This window comes from Apteryx rowi, unplaced genomic scaffold (genome assembly GCF_003343035.1).
Source record: "Apteryx rowi isolate R43461 unplaced genomic scaffold, aptRow1 scaffold_596, whole genome shotgun sequence".
Classification (NCBI taxonomy): domain Eukaryota; kingdom Metazoa; phylum Chordata; class Aves; order Apterygiformes; family Apterygidae; genus Apteryx; species Apteryx rowi.
Window position 1 is genome coordinate 356,365 of NW_020450867.1, and position 14,808 is coordinate 371,172.

Here is a 14,808-nt window from a genome sequence, read left to right on the forward strand (position 1 = left end):
CCCTGTTTGATGTCTGGACTTGTTTTGTACACACTCCTTACATTGCTGTAAGTTCTTGGAGGAGGATCCTTCCACGGTGACTTTACTAAATGAAATAAAATGAAGCCTCCTTCTGTTTAAGCCAAAGGGAACTTGGCATAAGGTTTTGCAGTTGCAAGATAGCTCTTTAGCTTATATCTTACTGTGTCATCAATAATTAGGCATGTACAGGAAATCAATCTCAACAGGGATGTAAGATTCAAAACCTGCCAGTAAGCATTAGATAACAATTCTTTTTAAACACAAGCTCTTCAAAATGATGCTTGTTAGTGAAATATAGTATCTGAGTCGAACTACTAGATAACCTAGTCATCATTAAATTTGTTCAAATAAGTCTAAACTATTTTGGTGATCATAGGACTACAGACCACTAAGATAAAACCTGGCCGGAGTTGCTCTAGAGAAGCATGAATAGGCAGCATGACAATTGCTAGGAGGCATGCCAATATAAAAACAAACTGAACAGAAATTTAGGCCTGGAAAATGAATGTCAGCCTATAAGGAACTGTTCTTGTTAGCCTGGAGATTCGGATGTGCTTACCATGTACAAACCACAAGGACTACTTTCAAGGCATTTGTTTCTTCTGATGATTGTTTGGGTCAAAAAGTTTTCTGAGACAGCTACTGTAGCTAAGATTTCCCACCTAAGCACACAGGAAAACACAGTAAAGAACAGGCATTTTTTGTTCACAGAGGTACTTGCATATCTCTGGACACACAAACATATACAAAAACACACAAATACACAGAAGGTCAAATGTTTAGCTGAAGGGAGGCAATGTCACTCTGCTAACTGCATGTCTATACATGTAACTTCGGGTTCAAACACTGAGTCAGTATAAATTCGAAATGCTCTGTTTAAATCACTAGAGTCAGACCATTTTCAATATACAGGTAGCCATGACCTCTTAAGTCTGAGCAGTCCCACTGAGTTAGAGGTGGTTTACACAGAGCCAGGTCTACTCTTTTTTCCTTCCACCTCTGGCCTATTATTCCATAAAATTTAGAAAACAATGAAAACTCATTGCAGTTTATTATTAGATTTAAAAAAAGTTTGGGAGACAGAGCTATTTGTAGGAGTTACATTAGTGAAGTCACTCTAGTAACAGAATTCTTGAGATGCAGTCAACAAATCAAAACTAAAAAAACAAAGAACCCACAAATCAGACCCAAAGGAACATGCAGTTTGTTTCATTGCTTCTAACAGCAAGGTAGTTTAAGCCACACTTTCATTTGGGCATGTGTCCTTAGCGATTTTGTAACTGGAAAGGACCTACTAGATATGTTGAATTGGGGTACTGCCAGTAGCTATTGCTTTCAAGACCTTTACACACTGAGATGGGAAGAATGTGTCCATGAAATAGATACTGGACCATGTGTGTTTGTGCATGTGTGTGTCAGCTTCAGAACCAAAAAGGCCTGAATGAGTTAGGCCTGTAAACTTATCTCCCTTTGGGAAAACTCCTCCTTCAAAGACTTTTTTAGAAAATACACTCCCTTATTATTCCAGCTCTCCTCATCTTTTATACTATGTAATTCCAACATGCAGTGAGACCAATGTTTACACTGGCATAAAGGATTCCTCCAATTATGGCATGAATGAGGAATAAAATAGCAATGCTGTCCCACAGATACACAAATTGATCTATAGGAAGGCTTAACATTCTGCTTAATGCTCATCAATAACAGTGCACAAGTACCTGGATACACCTTCATCCCTGGCCATATTGGTTTTCACTTGATAGCTTCATTTAGTCAAAGCTCTTCAATAACCAGCAAAGTGGTATTGGGAGAAATTTTGAACTAAATGGATACCACAAGCCCATGATGCTCTTCCTCTCTGTTTTCATCTTGAATCCATATCCTTTGGTTTCACTTATACCTCAACGCCAGAAGGAGAAAAGAATCAGGTGGAAGATAAACCAGCAGCCCCACTATTACAGGCAAAGAAAGAAGTGGGTGGGATGGAGAACGGTTCGGAGGACATACAACTGACCACTATTCTGTGCTGCCTGCTGTACCCCTTGACTCTTGACTGCTGCCTGCTGACCCCTTGACTCCCAGGCTTTCACTTCAGCAGTGGTCCAAGAATGCTTTCATCAAACTTAGCTTCCAAAGACAATATGTTCTTTTGTCTCAGTGTAGACTTTACCATTATTGCCAGCATCTTCTTTACCATACAGCCTGACTGTAAGGCTATCTGCTAGCTCCACAGCTGCAAAAGGAAGCAACCAACTGGATGGAGCAATAGGCAAGCTGCTGTGTTGCCTTCCCTCTGAAAGCTGACTGGACCACAAGTATCAGAAGGGAAGAAGTCCCACTCCATGTCCAGTCATGGCAGCTGAGATCAGCTGGCAGGCGCCTGTAGTCAGGCCCTAGGTTTGACCCCTCCGTATCCAGTAACAGGGATTTCTCAGATGAGTGCTCCTGCTGGTGGAACTCACTCCCCTTGGCAGCCAGTCAGCCCTTGAGCCAAATGACCTTCAGGGTACCATACAAGTCTCATTCATTTTGTTTAACATTTGATTAACTGTTTCTGGGTTTCTCCTGTAATTTAATCTGAGCTTGAGGCCTCCACAGCAAACAGGAATACATAAATAAATTTACTTTTTAAATTTTTGTGCAAAACACAGCATGACAGCAAAATAAATATTGTTACTCAGTGTAATCTAAAACAAAAATAAATGCAGAAATATATACAACAAAACAACCCTAAAATTGATAAGCATAAAAACACTGATAGGGGTCTGCAAAGAGTTGGCTGGCTCTACTGATCTCCTGGCAAAGGAAACAGCTCAGATGCAGAGGGAAGATACAGCAAAGGGCCAAATAAAATGCACAATTAATCCTTTCTGTAAAAACACCTGTTAAGCTAAGGATCAAGAAGTGATTTTTCTACTTCTTCTCTCTGTAAGCAATTGCCAGAGCTGCTACAGAGATATTTAGCAATTGTGAATACAAAGAGAGGTGGTTTATCTGGCAGTCAAGATGTGGTTCGCATGATGAAAGAGTCTGAGGATTCTGGCGCTAGCGTGCACATACCAGCTGCTCCCTCATGTGATCCTCTGTGCTGTAGTTCATCCATTCTCCATCTTTTTCCACACGAGGACTTTGTCCTAAAGTCTCAGAACCCCTGCCTATGGCTTCAGAACCTCTCCAATCAGAAATGAAGGGAATAATATAGAATGATCAGGAAAAAAACAGGGGAAAGGAAGAGGAAGGGGAAGGGGAAGGGGAGGGGAAAAAAGACCTGAATGCTTCCCAGAATGCTCAAAATTCATTGGCTAGATTATGCTGTCGAGGTTTGTTGTGATTTCCAATAATCTTGACAATTTAAATGGACCAAAAYACAGCAGGGCTGACTTTCAGAGTTTGCAGGGTTAGAGCATATCGCATTTCCTCAAAGAAAGAGAACCATTTCACACTTTGCCTGGATTTTCAGTAACATTTTAGGTATACATGAATCATGATGGTAAATGTTGCAATGCACAAGGGACTCCTAGTTCAAAGTTTTCTCTTTAAGATGTTTGCCTATCTCTAACAGAGTATTACACAGCTCTTAGGTAGATTCCAGATGGCAGAAACCCACTTTGGTGCAAACCCCACAGACACCTTTGTGGTTGAGGGAAGTCCTCTTTTCCTGGGCAGATAACAGAAACACAGTGTATAACAAACATGCAAAACAGCCTTACCTTCTGTACAATATTCTAATTCTCATCCTCTATGGGTCAAATCTGGTGAGATCTAGAAAAAGGAAGACACAAGTATTTCACTTTTTATGCCTCAACCATACAAAAGGATATTCTGTTATACTGCTGGCTCCAGCCAACTCTGCAATTAATGTTGCATGCATTGGGCTTTCAGGTGTGAAGATTTCCAGGTTGATCCCTGGTAAGTTAAGATAGCATTCATCACACATACAGTCCTACTGTTTTGGGGGAACCATGCAAAACCCTGCAACCTCAAAATCTAGATCTGCATCCATGTTTTGTAGCTCTTGCTCAGCCCTGCTTTTCATTAATATGTTTGGAAAATACTGTTACAAAAAGCAGGACAAATCAAAAGTTTCCCGTTCTGCATGGTGAAGTTCCTGCTTAGGAAATGACTTACCTCACTTTCCCTTGAAACAAAACGCCAGGCATAAAAATTTCACTCAACCAAAAGCAAATATGTATCCCTACTATAAACCAGAAGTTCCAGATAAACATCAAAAGGCCCAAATGAAGAAAAGAGGCCAACAATGAACTTCAACATCATATGCAGGCACGCTGTTGAGGAGAAGAGGAGAGGAAGAAATCATTTTGCAAGAGTATATGGTGGGAATGTCAGTGACTCACAGGAGTAGGAGCTTTCACTAGTTCCGACCACTGAAGCACACCCTTGGTCCCCACACCATGGTGTGGCTGCACTTAGCGGAGGTCTCTCAGTTTTCAAGGGACAGAGGTGACCTTAGGACATCTGGGCACCTGAGGGACTTCTATCTGCCCTTCATATTCCCCAGCACAGAGGCAAGACCCACATAGCAGTCCTCGGCACTGCTCTGAAGCATTTCCTGGATTCCTGCTACTTCTGGGCCAGTCACTGCAGCCACAGAAGGCAAGTCCCTGTGCGGAGCAGCTCAGAGCTGTGCTCCAGTAGGGGCACAGTTGCAGCGGGAGTGAGTGGGGCCTGTGTGTTGCTATAAAGATGACTCTGGTCTTCTTCCATCTTCTGGCAGAAATTAGGTAGTGGGAAAGACAAATGGGGAAGAGGAGATCACAGGACATGTAAGCATCCACAGGTATCCCCCACCATGTGGGAATCCCCCTGAACATGGGAGAATGGGTCCTTTGCCAGAAATCTTAGAGCCAGCTGTTTTCCCCAAGGGCTCTCTGGGGCCACAAGTATCTATGCATAATAAGGAGCATCTTTTAGCCTGCTCTGTTTTTTATTAAGGCCTCATTAGGCACTTTCTTAATTCACTTAATGACATCTTTCCTTCACTTCCCACACTCAGTCTTGCACTGAACTCAGACTGACAATAGTAAACGATGATCGCTCTTTTCCTGTAAAAAATTGGCATTATTTCCTAGCAACTATTGCAGAATCGTTATGGGAGAATCCAATTAAGCAATAAAACAAAATAAAGTATGGACTTTTACAGTAACATAATAATTCACACCTACGGTATTGCTACTAGATTTGCACCTGCAGTGTTAAAGCCAAAACCCAGGAACTATTAAAACAAGCTAGCCAGTTTAGTATTACAATATAATTTGTGCCTGGGGATACACTGTAGAAATTATAAAATATTGATATGGATTTTTATTTGAATGTGAACAAAAATCTGATTTTTAAAAGGGAAATGATCAAGTGGTTTAAGAGTAAAATCAGACGTAGTTTGATTCATTTAAAATTACACAATTCAAAATGCTGAAAAGCAGCCTGTGGGCCAGGGTTCTGCACCAGTAGGGAAAAGGAATAGATGAGGGGACACCATGGTGTCTCACATCTGTTCTGTAGCCCACTCTCATGGAGCAGGTACTCAGCTGACCTTAGCTGCAGGATCTCCTTGAAGCCAACAAAGCTATTAGGAATGTAGAGCTAGATGCTGGGCAGGGAACAATTTGATGGAAGACACTAGGTGCTTAGTCACGATATCTAACATGCATTCCCTTTGAAACATCCCCCAGTGATATCTGTCATAATTAGACTTCCTTACTTAGACTAGTTACAGAGGAATTAGGCCGCCATTGTCCATTCTTGCTCTGTGAATAGCTTCTTTTGAGCTGAAGGCATTGGACATGGCACTACTCAGCTGTGTCAGCAGCTGGTCACCCCGTCCTAAAGTACTCCCAAACAAGGAAGAACTAAAAACAACATATSCAGAGACAGTAAAGAGTCCCTCTCTTATGACACTCCCCAACTTCTTCAGAAAACAAAAAAGAGCTGTTGTCTTACACTTAAGGCATGAATGGAGCTGGACTTTCACAGTGCACTTGGTTTTGAGCCTAATTGAACCAGTTACAGGATATGATAGAGAGAGATACAGTACCAATGGTAAACAATGGCCTTAAGGGTGAGTGATACTCTGGCACTTGGGATATACCTTTTCCATTTAACATTTTGGCACACCAGAAAGAAGTAGCCTGCTAATGCTGTAACACTTTTTAAATATTGGGGGAGGTGCATGCTGTCATGCTGGAGTTCATTCTTAGGGCACCCGTAACGCAGTGCCTGAAGCCAACCTTCATATTCCAAGCAAAATAAAATGCCCGTTGTCATGCAATATCTAAGAACACAGGTGCATTACTGACAGCTCCTTCAAGAGGTAGGGCCCCCAGTAAGCCCCACTGCTTCTGTGTCCCCTCAGGTACCTGATTGCCCGAGGCCGGTTACTGCAGTTTGCCTATCACATCCTCCTCCTGTCTAACCTCCCCTGCATCCTCTTTCCCGTCTATCTAAAGAGCTGCCACAAAAATAATCCTCTCCTCCTGCTGCTCTGACCTTGTCCCTGGGTGCCCTCCAAGGCCACGCACACACAACAGATTTGCTGCGTAAAGGCTGCAGCTACCTTTACTGGTAACACTTTAACTCAAAGCAGCCAAGCAGGCAGGCGAGAGGTCAGGGTGGTTCCTGCATCAGCTCTGCTGACTGAGACCATTTCTGAAGTTTGCCCTATGAAGGTCCCCAGTACAAGCAACCTACTAACACTGTTGTAAAACAGTGCTAATCCTGCCTTCTTTAATCCTGCTCTTGTCCTAGCCTGCGTCCTGGACCCCCCACCCCGGGTACCTCTGGGACAACAGCCAATAATGGGGCTGGCCTGCCATGAAGGAGAGGAGACTTTGGGGGCATAAGACCTCATTTCAAGTCCTTCTGCCTTGTGTGGTTTCCTCTGAGATCTCACCAGACAATCTTAAGGAATCCACATGCTAAAATGTCCAGGACCCCACCCACTCCACAGAGAACTGAACTTTTCTCCCCCATACAAACAGAAGAATCTGCAGAAACCCCATAAATTAAAGCCCACAGAGTTGCTAAGGATTACACTAATTAGTTAAACAAATCTTACCCGCGGAGATTTCTATGGAGACTCGGTGGCCCAGTCTCAACTAAACGTGACAGTATCCAATTGCTTTAGCAAAGGTGCTGAGAAGTCGTCAGGGACACTGGCCTCAAAACTGAGCCGCCTTGCAACACTTTTCTGAAATGCTGTTTGTTTTGGCCTGTGGATTCTGTGAACAAAAAACAAAACAAAACACAACAAGCAAATAGATAATTTCTAGGAACAAACTAAAGGCTTTAGGGATCAAGTCTGTGAGGAAAAAAAAAGAAAAAAGCAATGGGAGCTGAGGGACTTAAGAAATATCTGGAGCATGCCCAGAGTTTATATTAATAGGAAAGAGGGGGAAAATGGATCAGATCTTTTTCTTTTAAATTTGTATTCTACCTGCTCAAGGGGCTCCTTGAATACTTATAACAACCGAAAGTGTGAATGTTTCACAGTTCTGAAAACTGAAGGGCAGTAACATTAATCTCTTTTTACATTGCTTTTTTTTTGTGAAATGACATCCCTTTAGAAACACACAGTGCTGTGCTCTATTCTGTATCCAAACTATGTTATTAAACTACCACACATACAATTCTAAAACCTAGAAATATAGATGGGGGGACTATTTTTTTAAAGGAACCATTTTTAAAGATGTGGCAAGGAAAAAAAAGCCAGAAAGACACATTTTAGATTAGGACCAGATGTGAAAAGGGGGAAAAATTAGGCTTGTGCCAGCTAGCATCAAGGAGAATTTTATGTTTCAGTTTCAGAGTTGAATCTGTAGCACACTGTACCACATGCTGATATCAGTCAGTCTAATGACTACGGCATATTAGCAGCATAACACTCTTGCCAACACAACGAGCAGGAGTTGGTAAACTAAAAGCAACCTCTTCTCTCTGTCCATTACTTATAACCTTTTGGACAGTTAGTGAAAGCCAGTTCAAACTCTGCTGTAGTCCAAACTTCAAACCCATTGAAAAGCTTGCTTTGGCCCCAGTCCAAAGTCCAATGTTTTATTACCAGTCTCATGTCTTTCTGTCTCTTGTCTTCTATTACCCATTTATTTTCTTAGCTTTTTAAAAAGAAAAAAAAAAGCACCCTTATAGTACAACAACTATCTTAACAAATTCTGGTACATGTCAWGGACTTCGTTAATTGATTCCACATCCAAAACACAAGACTTTGGGCTATTTTTGTTGTTCAAAGCTGTACACTGGCCAACATCCTCTGCATATAATTAACCCCCTATTTCCATGGAATCTCTACATTAACTTATTACAGGCTCAGTTGGTAATGAACTCCTGAGAGAAGTCCACATACAAACACTGGCCATTGACTTTGCTGCCCACATGGATTAAACAAAAATTAATCTCATCTATTTGGTTATTCATTTGGTGTCTTTAAATTGGAGGCGTTTTTCTGCTTCGTTTGATGCACACAAAGAAAGAGGGATCTGGCTACTGAGCTTTATCCAGAAACATCCATGTGTGGAGCAGATTAATGGGAACTTTTCATACCCATAATAGCTTTACAGCAGCGAAGTAGAACACGCAGTTCTCCCTGCGTGACTATAATGCTCTGGGAGACAGGGAAAACAAATGCAGCTAGAAGATAGTAATGTTTTGCTCATCAAGCACCGCATAGTTTAGACATCATTAAAGTGACATRTTTAGAACCAAGTCTGGGGGGAAACTCAGCTACTAGGGGCTTTTAAATGCCTTTTTTTTTTTTTCCTGTGGAGCTCTGAAGTTTTTGGACAACAAAATAAAAAGAAGGATGTGACAGATAGAGATGTCTCAAAGCAGCTGCTTGTATCAAGTGACCATATGTAAAATAGTAAAAGGGAACTGACACACAAGCTAGTAAGGAGAAGTGGCAGCAGCAGGGCTTACTGAATCCTCCTCTACCTACTTTCATTTGGAAATGAAGTTTTCTAATTAAAGAGATGAGAACAGCTATTTTTATACTGCACRTAACTTAACATGTAGTGAGCACCTGGCTGGAACCCAAAAGACCAAGATCCTACTTCTGACTTTGCACTGACTACTGATAAGTCCTCTTGCTTCTGTGTGCCTCAGTTTCCCCATTAGTAAAGCTAGGGTAACAATAACAGTGTCCCCTGGAAAATGCTCTGAGAACTACTAATGGAAAAAGCTTCAAAAGACTATAGAATAAGAGGATAATTCCAAATGAACTCATTTCCCCCCTGCCTCCCTCCTGCTAAAAACTTCTCCTCAGAAAGGGAGCCGTTCACTGGTTTGGGGGATATGGAATTTACAGTAAGTGACATTTGGCTGCATAGCAAATAATCTAAATCTATCAACTTGAATTACACCGTTAATGTTCAATTCTCACAACACCAGAGAAGGCAGTGCAGAGAGTCTCATCCTGCAGTTTTTGACAGCGCTATTCTTTATACTTTGCAAGAATTTCTCTGGTAAATTAGATTTGCGTGGAGGTGCCCTGAGCAGATGTCACAGGGCCTTCTGGTCTTCTCCCTGCCACAGCTACAGGAGCTGTTTCTTGGCATGAATTTACTTTGTCATGTTAAAAAAATTAAGGTCAATTCAGCTATGCCAATAAGCTTCCGCAACTAGAGCCTTCCAAATTCACGGTCTAACTTTACTAGACTGTACTAGTCCAGTTTCTTTCAGGAGCTCACGGCACAGCAGACCTGCCTTTCTTGTAAACACCCCTTCCCTGCCTCTCGTGTGGTTTTGGTCCTATACAGAAGAACCTCGTTACTAGGAAAGCTATTTATGCAAATTTTCAGTTGGCAGCAGAATCCTGTGTCCTGTTAAAGCCCACAGTGCTGTTTAAGTCACCTGCTTGTATAATATTCCTGTCCTTTTAGGACCTCCTGGAACAGGAGCAGACCTGACCATATGCTTCAGGGCCTTTGGGATTTTCACTGGCCCAGACAGCTGCTACTCTTCCTGCAAGTAAGGGATGGAGCATGTTGAAGACAGGACCTTTCGTCGACCTCAGAGGTGGCCTGAGCAGCCTGGAGGAACAACTGCAGGGCAGCCTGGCCCTCACAAGGAAGCAGACAGCCAGGTTCGGTGCCAGCTAGCTTTCACCCATATTCAGCCTCATGTATAAGAGCTACACCACTAATTCAAGTCTCCAGGATACAAACTATAAACCATTGTGGCCAAATCACCACCCAGAAAGCAAATGAAGACCTTCCCTCCCTTTCTTTACCACCAAAACCCAAAGAAAGCTCTAGCTGGCTTCCAGCCTGAGTGAAGAAAGCAGAGGCTGTACAGATAGCTGCCTGCGATCCTATCAAGACTRTGACAGAGCACAGGACTCACAGGCCCTATCAAACTGCCTTTACACTTACAAACAGGAGCAATAAGAACRGTGAGGCTGCAATGCCATGATTGTCAGTGTGAGCTTTTCAGATCCACATGGCAGCCTGGGTACTCGCTCAGGTGACTAAGGTTGGTGCAGCAATTCCCTGCCTATTAGTGCTTGAGCCAGCTGGATTAAAGCTAGCTGGCGTCTGCCTACATGCGTCAAAGTCCCTGACTGCAGTGTAGACATCGCCTTTGACAAGCAGCAGCAGATGGACTCAGAGGAAGGAGAGTGCAGTGGCCCAGCTCATTCTTTGAAGCATTTGTCCTCTCCTTCCCCCCACCTTTCTAATCAGCATCTCTTGCATTTCGCCTAGTTAGAGTAGCAGCCAGCTGTTCCTCCCCCAGCAGCTGTTCTCTCCTTGGCACTTCAACATCTCTGGTGTTGCTGGTTACATCAGTGAAAAAGCAGCTGGGATTCACTGGGATATTGTCATAGCAAAAATGGTCATCACATCACCTCTGCAAATGGCTCATGCCTCCCAAGATGCAGGGAGCCATGACAAATCTTTGCAAACATGCATAGATGAAGCCCTCAGGGAGGAGGACGTTAATTGCCAATACCCCAGTATTGCTGGAGATGAATGACAGCAGCCATGTAACCCTATATTATCTATTCCAAATGTATCTCAACAGAAAACATTAAAAATTGCTGAAGGGCCCAGGAAAACAGGTTTAGAGAGTGTTCAGACCCATTGCCTTAAGCACTCTGTGTCTGAATAGTAACAACCTATGTCTGGGCAATGCCTGCCCTGAGTCTAATTGCAAAGCATCGAGAATGGCATATCCTGTGATGTAGTGAAATGGCTGTGGCTCGTTTCCCAGTGACTTTCCATCAGATTGAGAGACTGGGGACAGGACCATGACCGGAAGTCCTATGCCTTCTGTTAGGCTTTGGGGTTGGGTAGAAGACCGACAGGTTTTGTTTGCCTGACAGAGGTCTCCATTCATTTCTGACAGCCAACGGCAACCAACTGGCCAGCATCACCCTGCCAAAAGAACAGAAGAGCAGGAAGAAAAGGATGTCCAGAAAACAGGAATCAGACTGGACAGCACAACACTGAAGGAAGCGGGGATGTGGCTGAGACCCACCCACTTTTTCAAAGCAGCCTTTCAAGTTCCTTTGCCACTGATATTTAACTAGTCAACAAGTTCATCTAGTTAGCTATGTCAGCAAGTATCTCTGCTTACACTGCACTGTTGGTACACTCTGGTCCCCTGTGCAGTTGTTGCTGTTTAGCCTTACCCAGGCCAGCTGTAAACTCACTAGCTCAGGTACTGAGGCTGTGCAAATGCGCAGCAAGGCTGGAGGATGAGCTAATTGCTAGAGGACTGACTCCGTTTCTCTGACAGACCTGCCTCACTCCCCTTTTTCCAGATTCAAAGTAGCTCTGCCTGGCAACAGAAAGTGCAGTACAGCTACTATCAGCCTAGGGCACAGCAAGAAGACAAAGCGAAGCAGAACTGACACTTGTGTTTACTGCATCAAAATCAACATTGGAAGGACACTGCTGTAGTTGACTGTAAATAGCGCAAGATGGTTTCTGCAGACAAACAAATTGCTTGAACATGTCCAGGCCCGTGTTCATTACCAGCTTGGAGATGAAACTGGTGGGATTCTTGTGGTGCTGAATTATTTGGCTTGTTACAAGTACGCATTCTCACATATGAGCTTTACACCAAAGTACAAACATCAATGTAAAAAATTGTGTCTGTGAGAACAAAATAGTGTCCAATCTAGCAGTCTTACATTCTTTCAAAATTCCCTTGACAGCAACAGCGTGATTGCCCTTTCTTCAATATTTACTAATGCTTCTAAAATACAGGAAGAATTTAGCTAATCATCCATTTCATTACACTTCGTAAAGAAGCTGAAATAAACTCTTAAAAATTACAAGATGTGCAGCAACTAGTGGAGGTTTGTAAGCAGCACTAGTTAAATAACCAGCCAACAGCTTAGAGCACAAAAGACTTTTCAGCCTTGCTGAGGATGTGATGAAGGAAGATTGTTGAGTTATCTTTGAGGAAGGACTTCTCTTCCACTGAAGTCAATTAGACCCTAGGAGAGAGATTTAAAGAATTCATTTCTCATTCAACCTGAAGTCTCCTCAAAGCAACTTGGATATTCATATTCACATGCTGATATCTAAAAAGTCCAGATCAAGCACTCAAAATTCAGACCACTCGCAGCTCTCTCATGCATGTTTAGCCCTCCCCAACAGAGTCACCAGGAACCCAGTGGATCATGAGTTTCCTCATTGTTTATTTCTCATATATCCCGACCCCATGGAAACTACCCTCAGAATTGGAGGGAGTTGCCCATACTAGTTGGGAGCTTTTGCTGGAGAGGAAGAGAAGAGGAGAAGGCAACTGCTCTTCAGATGATCTGACCACTCTGCAAACCCAAGAAGATTTGCAAGACCCTGCAAGGAATAGGATCAACCTAGAGGAACTTGCCATGAAGGTGAACTCCTGGCAACATCAGTGACAAGCTGCCACAGATAGATCAGAGGTACTGGGGCCTCCTGTGGATGACTTGTGCCTTTGACAGGTTCCCTCAGAACAGAAATCACATACCTGAGGGAGGCCAAAACTCAGGTCATTCCATGGTGGGGCGCCATTCCTTCCCTCCATCTTCCTGGCAATCCATGAAAGACTGATCCAAAGGAAACTGTGACTGGGCAGCAGACAGGAAACCCTGAGATTCCAACTATTTCCCCAAAGTTTAAAACTTGATGGCATCCATCACACACCTCCAAATCAGACATCACATGATCTTCATCAATTTTTATCTTTTCTGTCCTTACGGTGCTTTGGATGAAAGATATCAGTCCATCTGTAATTACACAAAAAATGCCTTCAAAAATCCTGATCAGCTGCTAAGACCCAGTAATTGCTATAAATCTCGTTTACTTTTTAAATTCAGAGAATAAAAGAAAAAAAAACATCTACTGTAAAAAGCAGATGATGCTATATCAGGAAAGACTGGAAATTCCTGATTCTTAAAACATTTATCTGAACAGTGTCAATTGGGTTCTTAAAACTCAGTTTCAAAGGATTACCTACACAGTTGCAAGGCCTTATGCTGAAATAATGAGGAAGGTCTATCAGTTTACAAATAACATTATTTTTAAAGTGAGTTATTCAAACTGGTTCAGGCTCTGTGAACATTTATTTCACCTTCAGTTTATTTTAGTTTAGCTTAATACTGACTTCAAGATAGATTAATCTGGTTTAAAACACCACGCAGCTCCACACAATTGTTTGTAACAATTTTAAACTTCACCTTTAGCCACATAAAGCAACTTTCTCATATAGCAGAGGACAGGATGAGTTTTAATTCACACCTTTATTTATCTTAGAATTCCTGTGTGAAGCAATTCTTATTTTAGAATAAAAGCACTCATGCACAGATGCAAATAACAGGGGAGTTAGAACCAATATAATTACTTCTGAATATTCTGTGTGTAGGCCAGCTTTGTATCAAAGCACCCACTCTGTATGCCAATTCTGATGTAATGACATAACTCACTGTAATAGATTATTTGGGAATTAAAAAAAAACAAAACAAGCAGGTATTATATGGAAAAAAATATTGCCACATGAGGGCATGCTTCATCTCTTTCAAAAGCTTGCCTTTTAGTCTCAGATATTTAAGGCAAGTTACATTTTTAGACTTAGTTTTAGGAAAAAGAAAATGAAGTTTTCAAATATGATTTGCTAGGTTTCTTATGTACCAATTAAGTGAAAAATTATCACAAGCTTTCAAAAGAAACATAGCTTGCTCCTGTCAGTGTAACCACTATTTTCCCATGCTGCCAGCAATATACTCTTTTGCTTTAGGGAACAGGAGATTAGCTATCTGGAGTCTCAGTGCATAATATTCGGGATTTGTACCATTTGGTTTCTCACAATAACCACAAGGAACACAATTCAAACACAAATCTGTGAAGGATATAAATTTCACCTTTTGCCCCACTGGGAATGGTTTTCTGGTTGACCAGCCACAGTAAGGGAAATAGGGGCAAAGGGTGACTATTCCTTCTGTCCTCTTGCAAAAAAAGGGAAGGACTAGGGGGTTCCAGCCCTCATCTGAAGCTGGGTCTCTCTTCCCCAGGAAGACCGCTCGTGAGTCACTGTACGCCAGATACTTAAATCACAAGATCACTACAAAACCTGCAGAATAACACCTTTGTGGGAATTCCTCAAATCACATTGTAATCACAATAAAGTCCAAGTGTCCTGCGCTGCTACAAAGACCATCTTCTAGGGAAAACTTCTGCCATCAGACTTTTGGTAGCCTTGGATTACCATGTTATTTGTTAAAACAGCCCAGAAATGAATCGGGTACTATACCGCAGACTACATTGATGG

At 42.3% G+C, this 14,808-nt stretch overlaps 1 long non-coding RNA gene across 7 annotated transcripts in view; it reads right to left on the reverse strand.

Moving 5' to 3' along the window:
• LOC112974176 overlaps positions 1 to 14,808 on the reverse strand; it is a 45,702-nt gene that overhangs the window by 21,736 nt on the left and 9,158 nt on the right. For 5 of the 7 annotated variants that reach the window (XR_003256184.1, XR_003256185.1, XR_003256186.1 and 2 more), the window contains exons 3-6: positions 13,012 to 13,270; positions 7,094 to 7,256; positions 3,732 to 3,783; positions 581 to 683 (exon numbers count right to left, since the gene is read on the reverse strand). This is a non-coding gene — a long non-coding RNA (uncharacterized LOC112974176). The remainder of the gene's footprint in view (positions 1 to 580; positions 684 to 3,731; positions 3,784 to 7,093; positions 7,257 to 13,011; positions 13,271 to 14,808) is intronic. The other 2 variants (XR_003256183.1, XR_003256182.1) reach the window with 2 other exon arrangements.